This window comes from Ranitomeya variabilis, chromosome 5 (assembly GCF_051348905.1).
Source record: "Ranitomeya variabilis isolate aRanVar5 chromosome 5, aRanVar5.hap1, whole genome shotgun sequence".
NCBI lineage: Eukaryota > Metazoa > Chordata > Amphibia > Anura > Dendrobatidae > Ranitomeya > Ranitomeya variabilis.
The window spans coordinates 425,140,498-425,155,817 of NC_135236.1; the positions used below are offsets into that span (position 1 = coordinate 425,140,498).

General features: G+C 44.5%; 1 protein-coding gene across 1 annotated transcript in view; it reads right to left on the reverse strand.

Moving 5' to 3' along the window:
* The window catches only part of PTPRR (protein tyrosine phosphatase receptor type R), a 393,781-nt gene that overhangs the window by 309,673 nt on the left and 68,788 nt on the right, over nucleotides 1–15,320 (reverse strand). The gene's annotated exons all lie outside the window — the stretch shown is intronic.

Below are 15,320 nucleotides of genomic sequence, written 5' to 3' on the forward strand. Positions count from 1 at the left end.
GCAATGCTGCGGCAGTTAAAAAACACAATTCTGGCATTTTGATTTTATTTGTAAGCCATTTACCAATTGGATTAATTTATTTTTTATTTTTAAAGATTGGACTTTTACGAGTGCAGCGATGCCAAATATGTGTATCTTTTATTTTTATTGTTTTACTTTTACTGGGGCACAAGGGGGGGGGGGAATGATTTGAACTTGTGTTTTTTTTTCTTTTTGTTCATATGTTTAAAAACTTTTTTTTACTTTTTGCTACATTTAATAGTCCCCTAAGGGAACTTGAAGCTGTGATCATTTGATTGCTTGTGCTATACAGGTGCTTCTCACAAAATTAGAATATCATCAAAAAGTTAATTTATTTCAGTTCTTCAACACAAAAAGTGAATCTCATATATTATATAGAGTCAATACAAACAGAGTGATCTAATTAAGTGCTTATTTCTGTTAATGTTGATGATTATGGCTTACAGCCAGGGAAAACCCAAAAGTCATTATATCAGTAAATTAGAATACTTTATAACATATAATATATATAACATATATAACATATAGCTTGAAAAATTATTTTAATATTTGAAATGTTGGCCTCCTGAAATGTGTGTTCAGTAAATTCACTCCATACTTGGTCAGGGCTCCTTTTGCACCAATGTGGGTTGGCATGGAGGTGATCAGCCTGTGGCACTGCTGAGGTGTTATGGAATCCCAGGTTGCTTTGATAGCAGCCTTCAGCTTGTCTGCATTGTTGGGTCTGATATCTCTCATCTTCCTCTTGACAATACCCCATAGATTCGCTATGCTATGGTGTTAAGGTCAGGTGAGTTTGCTGGCCAATCAAGCACAGTGATACTGTTGTTTTTAAACCCTTCATGACCCAGCCTATTTTGACATTAATGACCTGGCCATTTTTTGCAATTCTGAAAAGTGTCCCTTTATGAGGTAATAACTCAACGGAACGCTTCAACGGATCCTAGCGGTTCTGAGATTGGTTTTTTTTACATATTGGGCTTCATGTTAGTGGTAAATTTAGGTCGATAATTTTTGTGTTTATTTGTGAAAAAAATGAAAATTTTATGAAAATTTAGAAAATTTCGCAATTTTCAAATTTTGAATTTTTATTCTGCTAAACCAGAGAGTTATGTGACAAAAAATAGTTAATAAATAACATTACCCACATGTCTACTTTACATCAGCACAATTTTGGAACCAAAATTTTTTTTTGCTAGGAAGTTATAAGGGTTAAAATTTGACCAGCGATGTCTCATTTTTACAACAAAATTTACAAAACCATTTTTTTAGGGACCACCTCACATTTGAAGTCAGTTTGAGGGGTCTATATGGCTGAAAATACCCAAAAGTGACACCATTCTAAAAACTGCACCCCTCAAGGTGCTCAAAACCACATTCAAGAAATGTATTAACCCTTCAGGTGCTTCACAGCAGCAGAAGCAACATGGAAGGAAAAAATGAACATTTAACTTTTTAGTCACAAAAATGATCTTTTAGCAACAATTTTTTAATTTTTCCAAGGGTAAAAGGAGAAACTGGACCACGAACGTTATTGTACAATTTGTCCTCAGTATGCCAATACCCCATATGTGGGGGGGAACCACTGTTTGGGCGCACTACAGGGCTCGGAAGGGAAGGAGCGCCATTTGACTTTTTGAATGAAAAATTGGCTCCAATCTTTAGCGGACACCATGTCGTGTTTGGGGAGCCCCTGTGTGCCTAAAGATTGGAGCTCCCCCACAAGTGACCCCATTTTGGAAACTAGACCCCCCAAGGAACTTATCTAGATGCATAGTGAGCACTTTGAACCCCCAAGTGCTTCACAAATTGATCCGTAAAAATGAAAAAGTACTTTTTTTTCACAAAAAAAATCTTTTAGCCTCAATTTTTTCATTTTCACAATGACAACAGGATAAAATGGATCCTAAAATTTGTTGGGCAGTTTCTCCTGAGTACACCCATACCGCACATATGGGGGTAAATCACTGTTTGGGCACACAGCAGGGCTCGGAAGGGAGGGAACGCCATTTGACTTTTTGAATGAAAAATTAGCTCCAATCATTAGCGGACACTATGTCGTGTTTGGAGAGACACTGTGTGCCTAAACATTGGAGCTCCCCCACAAGTGATGCCATTTTGGATACTAGACCTCCCAAGGAACTAATCTAAATGTGCGGTGAGCACTTTGAACCCCAAGTGCTATAATGCAGAGCTGTGAAAATAAAAATAATTTTTCTTTCCTCAAAAATTATTTTTTAGCAAGCAATTTTTTATTTTCACAAGTGTAACAGGAGAAATTGGACACCAAAAGTTGTTGTCCAGTTTGTCCTGAGTACGCTGATACCCCATATGTGGGGGGTACCACTGTTTGCGCACACGTCGGGGCTCAGAAGGGAAGTAGTGACGTTTTGGAATGCAGACTTTGATGGAATAGTCTGTGGGCGTCATGTTACGTTGGCAGAGCCCCTCATGTTACTAAACAGTAGAAACTCCCCACAAGTGACCCCATTTTGGAAACTAGACCCCCAATGAACTTGTCTAGATGTGTGGTGAGCACTTTGAACCCCAAGTGCTTCACAGAAGTTTGTAACGCAGAGACGTGAAAATAAAAAAAGATTTTTCTTTCCTCAAAAATTATTTTCTAGCAAGCAATTTTTTATTTTCACAAGGATAACAGGGGAAATTGGACCCCAATAGTTGTTGCGCAGTTTGTCCTGAGTACACCGATACCCCATATGTGGGGGTAAACCACTGTTTGGGCACGTCGGGGCTCGGAAGGGAAGTAGTGATTTTTTGAAATGCAGACTTTGATGGAATGGTCTGCTGGCGTCACATTGCATTTGCAGAGCCCCTGATGTGCCTATACAGTAGAAACCCCCCACAAGTGACCCCATTTTGGAAACTAGACCCTCCAAGGAACTTATCTAGATGTGTGGTGAGCACTTTGAACCCCCAAGTGCTTCACAGAATTTTATAACGCAGAGCCGTGAAAATAAAAAAAATCATTTTGTTTCCCACTAAAAACTTTTTTTAGCCACCATTTTTTTAACTTTCCCAAGGGTAACAGGAGAGATTAGACCCCCAAAGTTGTTGTGCAATTTTTCCTAAGTACGCTTATGCCCATATGTTTTGGTAAACCCCTGTTTGGGCGCACATCGGGGCTCAGAAGGGAGGGAGCACCATTTGACTTTTTGAACACAAGATTGGCTGGAATCAATGGTGGCGCCTTGTCGCGTTTGGAGACCCCTGATGTGCCTAAACAGTGGAAACCCCTCAATTCTAACTCCAACACTAACCCCAACACACCCCTAACCCTAATCCCAACTCTAGCCATAACCCTAATCACAACCCTAACTCCAACACACCCCTAACCACAACCCTTACCCCAACACACCCCTAACCCTAATCCCAACCCTAACCACAACCCTAACCCCAACACACCCCTAACCCTAATCCCAACTCTAACCCTAACCACAAGCCTAACCCTAACCTCAACACACTCCTAACCCTAATCTTAACCCTATTTCTAACCCTAACCCTAATTCCAACCCTAACTCTAATTCCAACCCTAACCATATTATTAATAGGCTATGTGCCCACATTGCGGATTTGTGTGAGGATTTTTCTGCACTGTTTTTGAAAAATCCACAGGTAAAAGGCACTGCATTTTACCTGCAGATTTACAGCGGATTTCCAGTGTTTTCGTGTGCATTTCACCTGCGGATTCCTATTGAGGAACAGGTGCAAAACGCTGCGGAATCCACACAAAGAATTTACATGCTGCGGAAAATACAACGCAGCATTTCCGCGCTGTATTTTCCTCACCATAGGCACAGCGGATTTGGTTTTCCATAGGTTCACATGGTACTGTAAACGTGATGCAAAACTGCTACGAATCTGCAGCAGCCAAACCGCTGCGGATCCGCAGCCAAATCCGCACCGTGTGCACATAGCGTAATTCTAATCCTAACCCTAATTCTAACCCTAACCCTAATTGCAACCCTAACCCTAATTCTAGCCCTAACCCTAATTGCAACCCTAACCCTAATTGCAACCCTAAGCCTAATTGCAACCCTAACCCTAATTCTAACCCTAATTGCAACCCTAACCCTAATTGCAATCCTAACCCTAATTTCAACCCAAACCCTAACCCTAATTGCAACCCTAACTCTAATTGCAACCCTAACCCTAGTTCTAACCCTAACCCTAGTGGAAAAATAAAAGTAAATATATTTTCTTTATTTCATTATTTTCCCTACCTATGGGGGTGAAGGGGGGTTATTTACTATTTTTTTGTTTTGATCACTGTAGTACATTCTATCACAGTGATCAAAATGTACCTGGAATTAATATGCCGGCCGCACTGCGCATGTGCCCGCCATTTTGGAAGATGGCGGCGCCCATGGAGAAGACGGACGGACACCAGAGCTCGGTAAGTATGGGGGGGTGGAGTCGGACCATGGGGGGTGATTGGACTGCGGGGGAGCGGGCGGGAGGACGGAGGGGAGCAGAGGACAGCAGAGGTCAGGATGGAGGACAGAGGGGAGGAGATCGGTGGCAGATCATGGTCTCCAGCCATGGCCGATGATATTGCAGCATCGGCTATGGCTGGATTGTAATATTTCACCAATTTTCATTGGTGAAATATTATGATTGCTCTGAAACAGTCACTTTCAACAGCCAATCAGAGCAATCGTAGCCACAGGGAGCAAAGCCACCCCCCCTGGACTGAAGTACCACCCCCTGGTACTCAAAGGGATGTGTCACGGCGGTGGTGACCTGGTCCGTGGTCCTGGACGCCCATGTTAAAGGGACGGTCTTTAAAGGGGTTGTGGAAATAATGAAAGTTCGTGGTGCCACCTGTGGTATTCGGTCAGGGATGACCAACGCTGCTTAAAGGGGTCCTCTGGGGCGATGTAATGGCAGCCAGATGGTATAACTTCCCACAGGTGAAGTAGGTCCCCAGGGCTCCCGGTGAATAGATGGAAGATGGTGAATGGTGCAGTAAAGAACGAAGGACACAGCTGTGCAGTCTTTTAGTTTCAATTTGTTTATTTGAAATTTTCAATATAACAAAAACCAAATGCAGATGCTCCTCCAAACATAGGAGAGAGGCAACACACATAAAGTACAAAATCTGTAAAATAGAGGAGACTATCGTACATCGGGTAAAATAACTAAAACATAAGATATCAATACAAAATAAGGAAGGTACAAGACAAGACAGACTGGGGGAAAGAACAAGAGGACTATGAGCTTCTTAACTGTAAACATCCCTACAGAAGGTATATAAAGAAACCAGATAATATGGCCCCAAATTTAAACATAATCATGTATCAAGCGGACAGACTTCATGAGCTGTATGAAAGATATACAATAAAAAAAAAAAAAAAAAAAAAAAAAAGAAAGTGTGGCCAGGTCTAGAGGGTCAAGATGAACGGAATAACAAGGTTAATATATATCCCAGTTTTTATAAGAATTTACGGAGAAAGCGAGAGGGCCTGAGCAAGAGGAGAGCCCGGGTCCAGATCCATCCAAGAGCTCCAGGTCTTGAAGAAGACTTCCCATTCGTCATTTCTGGTGGCCTGGATTCGCTCACATAATAGGATCTCATCCATTCTATCCCTGACCAAAGATATAGACAATGAGGGGGATCTCCACTTGGCAGCGATATGAATTTTGGTCGCCATACATAAAGTGGTCACCAGTTTCTGCAAACAATTTGAGAACCCAGGGAGACTCTTGCCCAACAGGAAAACGGTGGGATCCATCGGGATGGTTTTACCATATAATTGTTCAATAAGTAGCTTAACTTCCCTCCATAAGGCCTCAACCACCGGACATCCCCACCAAATGTGTAAAAGGTCTCCCGGGACCGCACAACCCCTAAAGCAACTCTCAGATATATGTGGAAACATGGCATGGAGCTTTGTTGGAACATAATATGTTCGGTGCAAAACTTTAAGTGATGTCTCGGTCAGAGATGTCTGATGACAACCCCGAGACAGCGTGTCACAACAAGTGTGCCAAGTCTCTATGGGCATAGTAAATCCCAGATCCCTCTCCCACTGCAGCATATATTTTTGCTTACCTTCTACATGTGGTTTGTTAAGCAGAGAATATAGAAGGGAAATAATTCCATTACCCAAAGGATCGTCAATGCACCTCTGTTCAAAATTGGTTGGACTGAATGGAACTCCACAGGGTGAATGCTGTCTGGCGAAATGGAGGATCTGGTTTATACGAAGGGCTTCCTTGGGTGGTGGCTCATATCTCTGGACAAATTCTTGTCCGGTAAGTAATAAATTGAATGGAGAGCAGAGATGTTTCAGCGTGGAGATATCCCTTAGGACCCACCAGGTAAAATGTGCTATTTCCAATCCCGGGGTGAACATAGGATTATGAAATAGGGGAGTGAGTGGGGACAGTTTGGACTGTAGGCCGCATTTGAATCTCACCTTTCTCCATAAGATGAGGGAGAGGGCTGAAAAGGGAGCTATAGTAAAGATATTTTGCGGGAGTTTCTCAGTGGACCACAAAAGACCTCTAAGCGAGTATGGTCTTAGAAAAAAGGATTCTAGATGAACCCACCTGGGACAAAAACTATTGGAATTGATTTTGGCCATTTGGGCTATTTGAGCAGACTCAAAGTATAACTTAAAATTGGGCAGTGATAGGCCACCTATCTTCCTGTGTAAAAACATGACGTTTTGCTTGATACGGGGTCTCTTACCGTTCCAGATAAACTTAGAGATGGTTGACTGGATGTCACGAAGGCATTTTGTAGGTACCATTATGGGAAGGGACCTGAATAAATAGAGAAATCTCGGAAGACAGACCATTTTAATAGTATGTAGACGGCCCAACCAAGACAATGCCATGCGTGACCACCTGGCAACATCTGCGTGAAAATTTCTAATTAGGGGGGCGTAGTTCCATTTGAAAAGGGATGACTTATGGGTTGTAAGATTAATACCCAGATAAGTTAAGGAGTGTTCTTTCTTTGTGAATCCGAATTGTGAAACTAAGTAATCCTGCTCTACCTTGGGGGTGTTGATAAACAAAGCCTCCGATTTATCCACATTGATTTTAAGGCCAGATATTTTTTCAAAAGTCCGGAGGAGAGAGAACAAGTTAGGGAGGGTGGAGTGGGGATTAGACAGTGTCAAAAGAAGGTCATCGGCGAAGAGACTAACTTTATATTGTGCGCCTAGTCCAGAGGGACCTAGTATATCTGGATTATTTCTTATAGCCTCTGCCAACGGCTCCATAGCCAGTGCAAATAATGCGGGGGATAGAGGACAACCCTGTCGGGTGCCGCGTTGTATGGTTATTGGGGTAGGTTTTGTCGAAGGAAGTTTGAGATAGGCAGTCGGTTTATCATATATGAGCTGTAGGCATGTAATTAGCTTTTGTGGAAGGCCATATTTCGCTAGTACAGTAAAGAGGTAGGACCAAGAAACAGTATTGAATGCCTTTTCTATATCTAGGGCTAATACCATGAGAGGTTTATGGGAATAATTTGCTGAGTGAATAATGTTAAGGTTCCTACGTATGTTATCAGGGCCCTGCCTTTTGGGAATGAAGCCAACCTGGTCTTGGTGAATTAGCGTAGGAATAATTTTGTTAAGTCTATCAGTGATAAGTGAAGTAAATATTTTTAAGTCGACATTTAATAATGAAATGGGCCTGTAATTTTTAACTAAAAGGTTGTCACGTTTTGGTTTAGGGATAACGGTCACATGTGCGACATAAAATTCAGGAGGCATCTGGGAACCCGTAAGGAGAGTATCACAGAAGTTTTTAATACGAGGAAGAAGGAGATTTCCAAACTTCCTATAGTATAGAGCAGAGAGCCCGTCTGGCCCCGGCGCACGACCTGTCTTTAACTTCTTAATTATTAAATTAATCTCCTCAAGTGAAGCTTCAGACTGCAGTTCCTGTGCTATGGAATCTGTAATTTTAGGGAGTTTTATACCCTGAAGAAACGAATTCAACAGGTTAGCAGGGTGCTCTGAAGGGGAAGAGTATAATTTCTGGTAGAATTCTTGGAAAACTCTATAAATGGTCTCTGGGTGTGCGGACGAATGTCCCTTGTTATCTTTAATGGAAGGGATGGTATTTACAAATTCTCTGGCTCTCAATTGGCGGGCGAGCATTCTGGATGGTTTGTTAGCCTGCTTATAGAAAGTGGCCCTGGTCCAAGCCAGAGCCTTCTCCGTTCTATTAGAGAGGATCACATCTAGCTGTTTTTTGACATCATATATTTGTTTTATTAAATAACGAGAAGTGGATAGTTGGTTCGCTTGTTCAAGCTTGAAGAGTTTGGTCTCCAATCTATTTTGGAGATCAGTTCTGCTTTTTTTACGAAATGAGGCTATTTTAATGAATGAGCCCGTAATAAACTTCTTATGAGCCATCCAGATATTTCCGGGGGTAGAGTCCTCTGTCTCATTGGCTTGGAAGAAGAATTTTAAATCTTCCTTTATTTGGGATTTGATTGAGGGATCCATAATTAGAGACTCATTTAAGCGCCATTTGAACAAGTTAGATGTAGCTATGTCAAATTTAAAAACCGACATGACTATATCATGGTCTGACCAAATCGAGGGGATGTGACGAGAGTATAAAACTGCTGCGAGCGTACTCGCATTCGTGATATGAAGGTCAATACGGGAATATGATTTGTGGACAGGTGAGAAGAACGTATAGCCTCTCATAGGCCCGTTTACCTCTCTCCATATGTCCGCAAGCCTATTTTCTCTCATCATGTGTAGAATTTTTCTCCTGTCAGTCTTAGAGAGATCAGACCTTCGCAGAGCGGTACTATCGAGGCTCGGATTTAAAGTTAAATTAAAATCTCCACACCATACAATGTATTGGTATGAAATTGAGGAAAGTTTAGATATTATTTTTTTAAAAACTGACAATTGAGTATTGGCAGGAATATAACTATTTACTATACAGAAAGTTTTACCCTGAAGAGTCCCCTGCAAGATTATGAACCTACCCTCTGAGTCGGAATAGGAGTCAGTTAGATGGAAGGGGAAAGTATTTTTGAGAAATATCGCCACCCCTCTAGTTTTGCGGTCCCAGGAGGCCAAATAAAAGCGGGAGTAACCAGAGTCGAAAAACTTAGGAGCGGAGGCAGTAGAGAAATGCGTTTCTTGTAAACACAAAATATCAGGATTGTGTTTATGATAATTTAAAAATGCCTTCTTCCGTTTTGTAGGAGAATTCAGCCCTCTCACATTGTGAGATATTACCTTACACATAGTTGACCAAAAGTATCGCTATAGACCCGTAGACCCAGGCTCTCAGCCAGCTCAGCCAATGAAGAACTCCTTGCCGCAGGTGATGGGGTAGACAGCAATGAGAAGATCTAAGGGAGAACAATAGGAAGGAAACAATACAGGGGTAAATAAACACATAAAGCAATGAGGGACAATGAAACTGGGATCCAGTCCCAGAACACATGGCGATCCGGATTGCCATATTAAAAAGCTTTCCGGGAATCTCCAAAGTTGGGCAACATGTATGTGGCCCGAGGTCCAACCCATAACAATAAAGAGCCCTATTATAATATGGTAAAGGAGGAAAAAAGGGGGGGGGGTTTAGGGGGAAAGGTAGGGAGGGGAGGTAGGGGGGAGGAATAGGGGGAGAGAGGTGGGGGAAGGGGAGGGGGGAAAGTAAGGGGGGGAATGAGGGGGGGAGGTGGGGGATAGAAGAGGGGAAGGAGGGTAGGGGGGGGAGATGGGAGAGGAGAGGTGGGGGATAGGGGAGGGGAGGTAGGGGAGGGGAGGTGGGGAAAAGGGGGGGAAGGGGAGGGGGAGATAAGGGGGGAGAGGTGGGGGGTAGGGAGGGAGGGGGAGGGGGGGTAGGGGGTAGGGGGGAAAGCTAGTAATAATTCAGGCTCGCCGTAGTAAACATAGAACCGAAATGGTGTATTCCAGATAGAGGAACAGTAAGACTATCTCAATTTAGTAATTGCAACTCTAGGCAACAGAGTGGTAAAGGAAAACTATATCTTAGTGCCCTAGGGTATAAAAGAGACAGTCAAGTAATTTGTGAACGCTGGCTCCTGGTTCTCGGAACGGTCTGCCATTCTTTGATCGGTCGAGGTATTCTTTGAGGTTGAGGGGGAGGGGAGTCAAGGAAGGATATTCCAGCTTGCTCGAGGATCTTTTTTCCTTCTTCTAACGAACGACATATATGTAGTTCGCTGCCAAGGGTAAAAGATAGGGAAAAAGGAAAACCCCAACGATACTTGACTTGAGCCGATTGCAAGGCTAAAGTGACAGGTCTGAGAGCTCTCCTGCGGTAAAGCGTGGCCGGCGAAATGTCTGAAAAGAGGCGTACAGCATCAGGAAGACCAGGCAAAGTGGAGAGTGGTCTTGCAGCGTTCAAAATAAGGTCCCTGGACTCCTCATATTGCATTTTAAGGACCACATCTCGAGGGTTCGCAGGGGACCGTGGCTTACCCAAAGCTCTATGAACCCTAGTAATGTGTAGTGAAGAAGGGTCCATATCTGGTAGTAATGTCGTAAACAGGGAGGCACATGTCTCCTTTAGATTTACAAAAGATTCTGGAAGACCCCGTATTCTAATATTGCCCCTGCGGGACCTGTTTTCAAGGTCTTCATTCCTCAGCTCCAGTTCTGTGATACGGTCCGCATGGTGTTTCAGGGTCTCCTGATCTGCCTCTAGGGCCTCCGCTGTGACCTCCATCTTGTCTTCCAGGCTTGCTGTGCGCTGAGAAATATCCTGTAGCTGGGAGGATATGGTTTGCATAGCGGTGTGGAGCTCTGTACGGAAGGTGTCCTGAAGGGTCTTTAAAAGCGTTGCGGTGGAGACCACCGCTTCATCTCCGGTGGTAAGAGCGTCATCGCCCGCTCCCTCACTGATCTGTGGGGACGGGGCTGGAGTGGAGACAGGCGCGGCGGCCATTTTGCCTGCACCGCTGCCCGCCAAGAGCTCGGAGATCGAGCGACTCACCGGCTGTGCAGCTGCACCTTTTCTGGGCATTATAGTTCTCGGGAGTCTCAGGTACAAGGGGGTCTCGACCGCTATAAAATACCTCCGGTTCCGGTGCTTAGAGAGGGTATATATGGACGTCGGGCTGCGGAGCTTAGCAGAGCACGTCCAGCCCCATCAAAGCCCGCGCATGCGCCCCCAGCTGTGCAGTCTTTTTACATGGTTTACTCATGGTAGCAGGCAGCCACAGTCTAGGGCACCAGATCACAGGTACAGGCAGGGTCTGGCCGGCTTGGAAGTGAGTTTAGAGTCCAGCTTTACCAGGTGGCGTTAAAAGCCTTCCTCTTAGCGCAGTGGTAGTATAGTCCCTTACTGCCTATGGCTTCTTAGCAAGGTGCTCTTAGTTATCTCTGTCCTTTAATGAAGTGGGACACAAACCCGTATGACAGGTGACTCGAGCCTTTTCACAGGGTCTCTATCATGACCCGGGCTCTATACGTCACTGTGTCTCCTGGGCAGTAGGGCGGACAGGTTACGCGTAGTCTAGCTGTCCTACCAGTTTTTGCTGTGCCTCCTAGAGTATGACACAACCTCAGTCTCCGGTTACCGGTATCTGCGCTCTATCAGGGAGGTAGCCCAGTCGCTGCTATTCTCCCTTGTTGTCACTCTCCTGTGCTTCGCTCTCCGGCATGTTAGCTAAAAGCTGTTCTTCCTTCTGTATCTCGCCATCTAGGAGTTACAGCACTTCAGGCTGTACGGGCCCTCACTCGTCATTCTGCCTCAGACTGCTCCAGTCTGCTGTCCGGCACCAACTGTCTAAATCTTCCCAACTGCCTAGCAACTGCCTAGCAACTAACTCCTCCTCCCGACCAGAGAGAGCAGCTCCCCTTAAGTCAAGTGTAGAGCTCCCCCTTCTGGCCTAGAGTCAGAACGGTGTTGTATGTGCTAATTACCTGTTAAGAGGAATCTTCCATCTATTCAAAGCGTGACATCACTCTCCCTGTGAGGAAAGCAATGCCACTGTGACAACCAGGACCCTGGGGCATCACACTACCCCCCCTTGTTAAATCCAGTACTCCCGGACTGGGAAAACAAAAACAGCAACAAATTGGTTAAAGACATACAAGATTTTTTAAATGTATGTAACTGGTATAAACTTTTTCTTCCCTTTATGGGAGGCTGTTTTCTTGAATGTTACAGGAACATATTTACTTTAATAACATTTTTGCTTCTTGTTCTAGGGAAGGTCCTTTAGGGGCACTTGCATGGATTGCACAATTTTGGTTAAGGGCATAGTCTTGTATACTGTCCTCGACCCTCTGTTTACATCCAAAGAATCTCATTTTTACTATTACTGCAGTGCGAGTGTCAAAAGTGTCTTTCAGTTTGGCTAATATTTTCTCAACAGTTCCTTTTTCAATATCCGGCCAGGATTTCACTTCTCTTTGTGCTGCACCAACCAATTGGCTAGCTAGGATGCTGACCCCTTGTTGTTCCAACAGGGGGTACACCTGAAATAAGCTGCAGTCTTTCTTCAAAGTAATTGAGGGTGTGGGACTCCCATGAATATTGTGGCAGCTAGGCCGCTCCAGGTATATAGGGCATGGAGAGCGACATTATGGGAGCTGTTACTGCGGCGGGGTCTGGCCTATTTGCAGGAACTGTGGGCACTGCGGGGCCTGGTGGCATTACCAGACCCATGGCTGCGACCACCGCGGGGTCTGGGGGCATCATGGGGCCTGCGGCTGCGAACGCCACCAATTCTCCTCCCGGGCCAGACATGTCCCCTTGCTAACTTTTTAGAGGCCCGGCGTCTCTCCTGTGCATGGTTTGCGGCGGTTCCCCCTCTGCACAGCTGGGCGCTTCTCCTGGTCCTCCGTCCAGCACTTTATGGCGTCCTCACTTGCGGCTCTGCTCCACGGCGTCTTCACTTGTGGTTCCACTCACAGCACGGCATCCGCTTCCTCTTAGTGCTCTCTCTTAAGGCTCTGCCCACAATGGCACATCCCTCTTTTCCTGCGCTCCTCACGGCGCTCCTTCTGGTAGCTGTTGGCGGTTATTTTTAAAACAAAGTGCGCGCACCGTGTGACGCAGTGATGGCAGCAGTTATGGTGTGACTCAGTTATTGCGATGGATTGATGGCGATGTTTTAAAAGCTCATTTAAGTCTCTGGTTCACAATTCAATAAAGTCTCTCTAGTTTCTCAATAAAGCACAGCCTCTTAGGCGCACAAAACCTGTTTGCTGGGTGGGTCCATCCTGTTCATGACGCCAAAATGAGTCACCTGCCAGGGCGGTGGGGTACTCGGTACCGGGTCTGGTACTCAAAGGGATGTGTCACGGCGCCGGCGACCCGGTCCATGGCCCTGGGCGCTCATCTTAAAGGGATGGTCTTTAAAGGGGTTGTGGAAATAATGAAAGTTCGTGGTGCCACCTGTGGTATTCGGTCAGGGATGACCAACGCTGCTTAAAGGGGTCCTCTAGGGTGATGTTATGGCAGCCAGATGGTATAACTTCCCACAGGTGAAGTAGGTTCCCAGGGCTCCTGGGAACCTACGTGTAGCCTAGCTGTCCTACCAATTTCTGCTGTGCCTCCTAGAGTATGACACAACCTCGGTCTTCCGGTTACCGGTGTCTGCGCTCTATCAGGGAGGTAGCCCAGTCGCTGCTATTCTCCCTTGTTGTCACTCTCCTGTGCTTCGCTCTCTGGCACATTAGCTAAAAGCTGTTCTTCCTTCTGTATCTCGCCATTTGGGAGCTACAGTACTTCAGGCTGTACGGGCCCTCACTCGTCCTTCTGCCTCATACTGCTTCAGTCTGCTGTCCGGCACCAACTGTTTAAATCTTCCCAACTGCCTAGCAACTGCCTAGCAACTAACTCCCCCTCCCGACCAGCTCCCCTGAAGTAGGGTGTAGAGCTCCCACTTCTGGCCTGGAGTCAGAACGGTGTTGCATGTGCTAATTACCTGTTAGGAATCTTCCATCTCTACCAAGCATGACATCACTCTCCCCGTGAGGAAAGCAATGCCACTTTGACAATCAGGACCCTGGGGCGTCACTCAAGAACCACTCGCACTTGACCCTACCCACAGTCCAGCCCCGACGCACAAAGCTATGATTATCAGAAAACTTCAAACCCGGATTACACAAAACCACGAAACCAATTTCTTCACCCCAGGTATTGTTGGCGACTTTTGTGCACTTTTGTGCTTCAAAACTTGGCAACCCTGATCTTTATATTAACGTGGTTTACAACTTTGTGACTGAGTTGCTTACATTTTTAAACACCTCCACTTTTCAATTATCCCACTCCCAGCTGATTGACGAATATTTGGAAGAGAAGATAGAAATTTCACAAACTGACTTTCTACAGCATTGACAGTACCACTTTCACTTTCAGTGAGCTCTTTCATATGAGCCATTATTCCAGGATAGGTTGCAGGATTTAATGCACGTTTATGGAATATATATATATATATATATATATATATATATATATATATATATATATATATATATATATATATATATATATACACACATATATATACTTTTACGTTTCTTAACTTTTTTATGAGGGGAATAAGAAAAACATTTACCTTTTTTTCCATGGGTCGACACAATTGTGGCACTACCTTCTACTTGTTTTTAAAATATTGTTAATGAAAAAATGTTATTGTTATACATGCATTATTGCTTCAATCCATTGATCGCTTTCATTTTGCTATGAATAGCCACTATTGGAAAGCATTTTTGCCAATCATTTACACATAGTACTAAAATGCAAACTATAGTCTCCTACATAGTCTAACAGATAGATGTCTTGCTGAAACAGAGAGTAGCTAACACCACACAAGGCTGCCACTAGGAATTTCGGGGCCCCATACTGGCAATATTTTCAGGACCCCCTGAGACTCTGCCCAGGCTCCACCCCAGCCCCGCCTCCACCCCTCGAACTGTCCACAGCCCGACTGCTCTCTTGGAAAAACTCCACTTCTCACCAATCACACATTAACAGCTCCCATCACCAGATCACACATATTGTTTTGGCCAAAAGATTTTTTAAGCCGCCACCACGACAAGGTAGATTATTTTGGCCGAGCTCTACTCTACTCTAACCTATTAATCATTTGTTAAAATATCCAATACAATTTAGGTATATTTTTATTTATTTTTCAATTTTTTAAAATGACCATATACCATATCTTATACAAGGGACAAATACTACCGCATCATGACCAGGCACCATATTACCACCACATACAGACCTATACCACATACAAGGAACAAATACCACCACACCATGTCCAGACCACATATTACCACCACAGTGACCAAATAATA